Below are 9,428 nucleotides of genomic sequence, written 5' to 3'. Positions count from 1 at the left end.
AACAGAAATTTTATTTTACTTGGATCCTCTGTCAATATTCATGGATGCAACAGTTAAGGAATCAAATGAAATATTGCAATGGCCAGTCTGTTTCAAAATACCTTTTTTTTTTTTTGTATTATTATTATTTTATTACTTAACATAGTAGTGACTATGCCAGATCATATTTTCTCAACTGACAAATGAGGCAAAGCATAACATTTTTCTTTGATTCCTAATGATAACCTTGAAATGATCTGTCTTTTGGAGGATTCAATTTCTTACAATGTCTGTGATGCAATCTATGAGGATACCAACGGTGCTTAGTAGTAAAGAACATTTTGCTAAGTTGTTCTATCATGGGTCCTTGCTCAAGGGGCTCATCCTTTACTTCTAATCTGGTTTTTAGCACTTGATCATGAGTTTTTTCATTATTATGCCCAGGATCTGGGTCAAGGGCTAGCTTTTGTGTGCTCATATGGAATACCTACAGAAAAGTGGTAACATTCTATTGTCCTGCCATATGATGTCAAAGCAAGCTCTACCTTGAAATTATAGTCATCTGGAAGAGAAGAATATGTAGATTTATGACAAACACAATATAAAGCACCATTTTGAACTGGAAGTAAATGTTTCAAAACAGTTCTGTTTGATAGAGCCCATTTTACTGCTGCCACTGCCTTGGTGAATCAAGATGCTATCAAATGGTATGAAAAAAGATGCTGTGAAGAGAAACTGCTTTACAAATCTGCTGTTAGGCACACCTATTTCCAGCCCTTGACAGCTACTCATGGCAAGTCGACCATCTTGTTTCAATCTCAAAACACCGTTTTAAAGTTTCAAAAGCAAAGATGTCACTTTGAGGACCAAGGTATTTCTAATTTGTATTTTCACTTCTCTAATATGCACCTGAAATCTGCACAATGAGAAGGAAGACTGGAGAAGAACTGATGAATTTGAATTGCGGTGTTGGAAAATAATATTGAAAATACCATGGACTGCTAGAAAAATAAGCAACTTTGTCTTGGAAGGAGTACAGCCAGAATACTCCTTAAAAGCAAGGATGGCAAGGCTTTGTCTCATTACTGTGGACATATTACCTAGAGGAACTGGTCCCTGTAGAAGGATACCATGCTAGGTAAACTGAGGGTCACTGAAAAAGTGAAAAAAAGGTGGTTTGCCACAGGAACTGCAACTGTGTTCTCAAGTATTGTGGGGATAGCACAGGATTGAACTATGTTTGTTGCATCGTTTTTGGGTCAAAAGTGACTACACTGCTCCTAGCAATAACAACAAAAATTCTTCTTGGCCGAAGACAAATGATCTGTTTATGTAACTTTGGTACAGATTTTCTTCTTGTAGAATTCGTTCAAGAATAAGTTTTAATTGACTCACATTTTCTAGAAGTACATATGCTTAGGACACCATCATACAGTGTGTTGAATACTATTCTATATAAATTATTATTGAATCATACAAAGCCAGTACAGAGAAATGGTTTGAAAGAAAATAATTAGAAATGGAGGAAGGAACCATGAGCTTTAACTGACGTGGGCTTAAATTCTTATTCCGTCACCTCCTACTATGAGTATAATATTGAATATTAATTTTCGCCATAGTTTATTCACACACACAAACATAATGACTTATAACCTGTTTCAAAGTGTTGTCTGAGGGTCAACAAGAACAAAATGGGAATTTTATTTCTTCCCAATGACTGACACATAGCATGGGCCAACTAAGCATCAGAATGTTTGCTTTTCCATTTTAATGTAAATTAGCAATTGAGCTGTGGAATGAAGAATAGATAAGATTTCAATAGGCATATAAATTGAGGAAAAAGAAAATAACACCACCAAGCAAGGATAAATGTTCAAACCCACCATCTGCTCATTAGAAACCTTACACTGAGATGCTATGAGATGGAACTGACTCAATGTCACTTAACAACTACAATGTTCATTCTAGATACATAATCTATGTTTAAATACATAAACAATTTAGTTTCTGCTTTCTCAGTTCATGTTTAGAGGCTTACAAAAGACTTGCTGTTTTTAAATTTGCTTGGAATCTGCTGTCTCACAGAATTTTTTTGTTTTTTCATCTTTCCTTGGGCTACTGTACCAATTTTACAGGTAACATAAATTAAATTGTAGTAAGCATATTTCTATTTAGAAGTTTTTATTCTGTGCTGTTTATTTAATGCTGTTGTTGTTGTTAAGTGCTGTAGAATTGGTTCAGACTCATGGGGATCCTGTATAGGGGTTCCAAGGAGCAGCTGTGGGTTTGAACTGCTGACCTTGTTGTTTGCAGTCCAGTGCTGATCCTACAACACCACAGAAGTCTCAGGCTTGAAACAACTGGAATGTCAAGTTTGTAAAAAGATGCAAAATAGACAGGCCATGTTCACCAAAATAGAATAGAAATGTCTGCCTCTTAAATGCTACTCCTCACTTCAAATACTCCTTTTCACCTACTTCTTTTTTGATTGCATTTGCTTTTGTGGTTGCCTTTGCTGCTCAATGTAGGTAAGTTCTGACTTGATTTCTTCTCTACTGGAATCAGTTTTCTAACTGCTGTCATTCCCTGACTTCTACAACTGTTTTTCTGACTAAGTTCATCACAGTTGGAGGGCTGTGCCTTTCCACCAAAAAGTCTTTGCCATAAGAGGGAAAAATGAGTGCCTTCTTGACAGATTACATCAGGGTAATTGATGCTCCAGGAACCAAAGCCTAACGCATCTCTCTAATGTTTTCTGTTTCTTTACTTTGAAGTACTATCAGGGAAAGCAAACTTCAAAATATTGTCAATTGAAGAATTGCAGTGTTTGAGGTTTTATAGCTACTTATCGAGGATATTTTAGTTTCACAAGCACTGCAGAATATTGTCTGGGGAATGTGAGTAATATCTCAATACTTCAAGAATAGTTAATTAACATTCATAGGTATATATAAAAAAAAAAAAACAAGAGAGTGATCTCAATTCATATCATTGAGTTTTGTAGTCAATTACCTATGCTTTGAGTGATCAATGACACAAATAATTCAATGAGTCAAAAAATAACAAGTGGTAGAAAAATAGTATTGAAATGACCTGGAGTTATTTTTGCTGATGAAGAACAAAGGTGAAGAAAATTGTTCTGAGAACTGTCAACCACACAGCCTGGGGGCCATTTATCTTCTTCTTCAAACTGTCTAAGATCACAAAAGAAGTAGAAACTTCAGTATGCAATAATTTATTATTCTTAAGCAATGCACTTAGGAAACAACAATGAATATGGCATAGAAGCTACATCAAAGGACTCAAATTTAGAAAACAAATTAAAATTTGGTATAAAAATATTTTGTTTTTAAGTATTTTTCATATGTTTGAACTAGGTTACAAGTGTAATTTTTAATCATACCTCCAGTGTGATTTATGGAAAGTTATATATGCACTATTACTGCATACAAAATATTCTTCAGTAGGGCTAAAAAAGAACACTCTTCCGGAGGCGTAGTGGTTATGAACCGGGCTGCGAACCTCAAGGTCAGCAGTTCGAAACTACCAGCTATTCTGCGGGAGAAAGATGAGGCTTTCTGCTCCCATAAAGATTTACACCCTCGGAAACCCTGTACAGGGTCGCTATCAGTCGGAACCGACTCCACGGCATATAACAACAACAACCAGTGCTCTGAATTTATGGAAAGATTATATATGCACTATTATTGCATACAAAATATTCTTCAGTATGGCTAAAAAAGAACATTATTCCTGGTGAACTAAATCTTCTCATTAGCTTTATGGCATTCCCAGAATTGCTATCTCTATTACTATAATCATCTGAAAAAACAATTGCTCTTTAACTTGATACAGTATGTTGTTCTTGTTGTTAAGTGCCGTCAAGTTGGTTCTGTATCATAGTAACCCTGTATAAGGTTTCTGAGGAGCCAATGGTAAGCTTGAACTGCCTACCTTGTGGTTCAAACTGACCTTGCAGTCCAGGGCATTAACCCACAACGCTACACCAGGACTCCTGACATGCATACATGCTACTATACACTAAAGAATTTATTCCTTTCCTTTCTAATTTATTACAGTTGCTTTGTTGTTGTTAGGTGCCATCTAGTCAGTACCGACTCATAGCGACCTTATGCACCACAGAAAAAAACACTGCCCAATCCTGGGCCAACCTCACTATTGTTGTCATACTTCAGTCCATCAATGCTGCTACTTGGTCAATCCATCTCATTGGTGGTCTTCCTCTTTTTCTCTGACCCTCCACCTTACCAAACATGATATCCTTCTCCAGTGATTGGTCCCTCCTGACACTATGTCCAAAGTATGAGAGAAGAAGTTTGGCCATCTGACCTCCAAGAAGCACTCTGGCTACACTTCTTCCAAAACGGATCTGTTGGTTCTTTTGGCAGCCCATGACACTTTCGGTATTCTCCTCTAACACCGTAACACAATGCATCAATTCTTCTATGATCTACCTTATTCATAACCCAGCTCTAGGATGCATATGTTGTTGTTGTTATGTGCCGTGGAGTCGGTTCTGACTCATAGAGACCCTGTACAGGGTTTCGGAGGCTGTAAATCTTTACGGGAGCAGAAAGCCTCATCTTTCTCCCGTGGAACAGCTGATAGATTCGAACTGCTGACCTTGCGGTTCTCAGCCTGATTCGTAACCACTACGCTATATGAGGTTATTGAAAATACCATGGCTTGGGTCAGGCGCATTTAATCCTCAAGCTGACATTTTTGCTCTTCAACACTTTAAAAAAGGTCTTGCGCAGCAGGTTTGCCTAATAGCTGCTTTAGCTTCTCTATCTCAAAAGCAAGATTCAAATTCTCTTATGACAAAATTTTGGTGTTTTCTTTGTTTCTTGTCTTATAAATTACCTTGTTTTCACTGATGATATTATTTTTTAAAAAAATAAAACATATTTACACAATTTTTATTATCTAAATATTCATTTAATTTATTTCCTTGAGGACCTGTTCAATTTCCTTATGTGAAGGTACATAAATATTCTGATAAAATACATATGTAATGTTCTGATAAACATTCTTCTTTGCTTTCTTAGAAGGAAAAATTTAGAAACACACTCAATGTTGCAAAACAGAAACATATTTTACATGATAAATAATGAATTTTGTGCCCTCTTAAACCGCTAAATACTAATTTATTAGCATATGTAATATAATATAATATATTAAGCACTCTGGCCTGTGCAACAGAAAATAAACAAAACACACTTGATACTAAAATCAAAACTTTTCATGTCAGGTATATATATATATTAATGTTTCCAGTATTATTGGTTATTTGCTATACTGGTAAAGTATTAAAGCATTACCCAAGTTAGTATTAAATTACATGTATGCTAGATTGTATCCTGTTGTGACCTTGTAGTATAAGCATTGGATTGCTGTCCACAAGGTTTGTGGTTCAAATAAATCAGCTGCTCTTTGGAAGTCCTGCACAGGGTCACTATGAGTCAGAACCAATTCAACAGTACTTAGCAAAAACAACAGATGGCAGCCATGTGTATATCAAACATATTATAAAATTAACATTATAAATATTAGTACTTACAAAAATTGGAATATAACTCTGAATGCAAATGCTATATAGTTAACAAGTAAGTTGATTTAATCCATCAAAATGGTTAATTTATTTGCATTCCTTTGCTTTTGCACAACATCTGGAACTGGAATTTCCATTTATTATTTAACAGGATGTATGAAAGAACATACCCTTTTTTTTTGAAGTTTTTATTGTGAGTTGAGTGATTAGTTTACATGGGGGAAACATCAGTTTTACACTCATCATTTCATTGCAATGATTGCAGTCTCCTCTGTGTATCATCAACAGTATTTGCTTCTATTCCCTGTAGTGTGTTTTTTGGGGGTGGGGGGAAGTACATAAAATCACTCAGGAATATATAATCATTTAAACAACCACAGGACACATTCTGCAAGCCTGTCCCCTGGCCACCAGCACTTGGCTACCAGCACACAGCCTTTCTCTTTCCCTGAGTCTAGAGTCCTCAGCTGCTCTCTTTCTCTGTGCTCTCATTTCTGTCTCCATCTCTGGTGTCGCTGCTTCTCTAGATAGGGTCCCATATTCTGCTCATGCTCTTCTCCTTTGATAGCCCTAAGGTCCTCTGTTCCTGGACTGTAAAATTAACTACTCCCCTCTTTTTGTTACAAAACTTCTACATATGCAGTTGTGACAGTTGCAATTAATCCTGAAAGCAATTACTCATTACTGAATTGTAAGACTCTTGTTCCCATCTCCTTTCACCAGACCTGTCTAGACAAGATGAAAACTATTCAGTGGGGATTCTACCTCTCCTCCCACACTCTGAAACAGACTCCCTCTTGAAAACTTGTAAGCCAGTCACATCATGCCATTATATCCCCTCCCATTTTAGGTAACCAATGTCTAAGTTGCCCATCTCTATCAACCCTATATACAGAGTGGATAGGACTGATTTTCGATGTGAGGATGCCTTCCCTCTCAGTTGGTATTTTGAGCTACTACTTCCATAAATATAGGCCAAGTTCACCAAATTGTAGCAATTTACAGTTGTTTCCTTTATCAAAAAAATAAAGGGGGGGTTCCCCTTTTATCTTCCTCTGGTGGAGTTCTGATCATCAAGCTATCGAAGCCATGCCAAATGCATACTATGTACAAGTTTGGGCATTTTTGTGCATCTCGCCTCACTTTACAATAGCTGGGTGCTTCACTCTGAACTCTAGCCCTCTGTGGCTATGTCCTTGTCCTTGGGTTCAGGAGTCCACAGGTCTCACCACACTTCGGACCAACCAACGCCTTGTCTTCTCTCTGTCATCTCCAGGTTGACGGAAGTCTATTCACTGCTGCCTTTCCCCCTCTTCCCCTCACCACATGCCTGCTCATGTGTTCTGTTTGAGTTTCAATCTTGGAGGGGGAATTTATCTTGAAGGGATTTGATTGCTTGCCTTGATGGTTCCCCAGCAAACAACTTGCTTGTTCTTGTAGTAGCCAATCAGACTACCATTTTTTGAGGGGTGGGGAGAGGGATTTTTCCTGCTGGTCTTTCTATCAAGAAATATCTTCTGTTCCTCTAGCTATTCCAGGTTGGTCTGTTTGTCCTTTCAAGTAGCAATGTCCCACCTCAGAGGGTTCTGGATGGGGCTCAGGATTCTACATTACCTCTTATTGACTACCAAGGCTCCGTATGAAGACTATTTCAAACTGGACAAATTCTAGAACCCTTTTTAGGTATTCCAATCAATTATAGGCTGAAGACAGGCTTACAAGCTTTCCGTAATCAAGTTTTCTAATATACCTTTCATTCCCACTCAAGTGTCTATTTTGCAGTAGTAAGCAAAGGAAGCCAATATTCATAAGACAGTCAAGTATCTTAACATTATATCCCCTTTTACCCATTCAGCCTGTGCCTCAATCCCTGTATCACAGAGCCCTGTTGTTCCAAGGTTGAACATATATCACTGTTTACCTCTGTTCCATTTAGCCCGTGCAAACCTGGCTCCGTATTCCTGTACCTACCTTGTACTTCCATCCCCTCCCACTTCTTGTGTATTGCCAAATTATGATAGTATGATGTGTCTTTTCCCTACAGACCTGTCCCTCCCCACCCCCTGCCTTAAATAACAAAGCATTTTTTATTTCCTTTTAGGATGGATATCTTTTCTTAAGCTTTTATAATAATGGTCTTATGCAGTATTTGTCTTTTTGTGACTGACTAATTTCATTCAGCATATTGTCCTCAAGGTTCAGCCATGTTATGCGGTGGCTTGCAGCTTATTTGATATTCCTCAAGGTAGCATAATATTCCATTTTGTGTATATACCAAAGTTTGTTTATTCATTCTTTCATTGATGGGCACTTAGGCTGTCTCCATTTATTTGCTATTGTGAATAGTTCTGCTATGAACATTGGTGTGCATGTATATACTCATGTTATGGCTCACATTTCTTGTGGATCTATACCAAGTAGAGAAATTGCTGGATCATAAGGTATTTCTATTTCCAACTTTCTGAGGAAGGACCATACTGTTTTGCACAGTGGTTGGACCATTTTGCATTCCCACCAGCAATGTAGGAGGGCACCAGTCTTTCCACATCCTGGCCATCATTTATTGTCCTGTTTTTTTTTTGACATTGATGATATTCTTGATGTCAGTCCACACTTCTCTAGTGTGCTATTAGCAATTATAAAATCTATAAGGATATTTGCAAGTAGGTAAAGTAAAAAATTAATAGCTACTAAGTCAATTGCATATTCCAAAGGACAAGATTGAGCATCTGATTCAGGCTCGCTATGTGGTGACAACTTTAATTATATTGAAGATCTTCTGCAAGGATAATGGAAGGAACATTAAAAGGCTCTCCTTACTATTCAGGATGATAGATTATAATTGGTCTCCAATGAGCATGGGGTTTACCAACTACAAAGAGTAATCACTTCATTAAAATTAATATACATTGTTTTATTTAATTGAAACTCTAAACTTTATGCTAAGGATTTTCAACATATTAAATGTGGGCAAAGAACATTGCTTAGATTACTTCTGTATATATTCTTTAGTGAACATGCAAATTTATCAAGGTCTAATTCTTGTGACATTGGAGAATAAGCACTGGACTGCTAACCTCAAGGTCAGTGGTTGCTATGAGTCAGAACCAACTCCATGGAACTTAACAATAACACAATAAAATTCTGTAAAATCTAACTTTCCAGAAAATGAGTTGGTGTCTTGCAGTAATCTATGACAATATACTACAGATCAGTGTTTAAGGGGATCAGTCTTAGTCAGCCAGAAAACTTGGTTCCCTACATCTTTCTCATGGTATTTTAGGCTGATTCTCTAGTGAAACAAAACCAGTGAAATTTATGTATACATATACAAAGGGAAATTTATATGAAATGGCTCACACAGTTGTATAGGTGTGAAAGTCCCAAATCAGGGTCAGATGAACCAAGATGAGCAGGTATGACGGACAGGCATTTCAGGTAGATAGTCAAGCATGTAAGAAGGCAGACTGCTGCTGATTCCCTGAATCAGCAGATAATAGAGCAGGTCATTAGCTCCAGTCCAAAGAACCAGAAGTTTGAGGGTAAACTAGATGCAAGATCCAGTCAACAGAAAGCAAGTAAACTATGCCTGTGGGTATAATATATTGAAAGCAAGTCACATACACAGTAAACTTCCTTTCAATTGATTGGCTACTCATGCAGACCTCATCATAGAGTTAATTATATTAGATATCTTCATGGGGATGTTGTTGTTGTTGTCAGGTGCCATCGACTCATAGAGACCCCATGCACAGCAGAATGAAACAATGTCCAATCCTGGGCCAACCTCACTACCGCTGCCACACTTGATGCCATCAATGATGCCACCTGGCTGATCCATTTTGTTGGGGGTCTTCCTCTTTTTCTCTGACCCTCC

At 37.4% G+C, this 9,428-nt stretch overlaps 1 pseudogene; it reads right to left on the bottom strand.

Moving 5' to 3' along the window:
• Positions 1 to 214: 214 nt before the first annotated feature.
• The window catches only part of LOC102812350, a 143,492-nt pseudogene continuing 134,278 nt past the window's right edge, over positions 215 to 9,428 (bottom strand).

This window comes from Chrysochloris asiatica, unplaced genomic scaffold (assembly GCF_000296735.1).
Source record: "Chrysochloris asiatica unplaced genomic scaffold, ChrAsi1.0 scaffold00196, whole genome shotgun sequence".
NCBI lineage: Eukaryota > Metazoa > Chordata > Mammalia > Afrosoricida > Chrysochloridae > Chrysochloris > Chrysochloris asiatica.
Note: the sequence above shows the minus strand (reverse complement) of the source record. Positions and strands in the feature narration are given on the sequence as shown.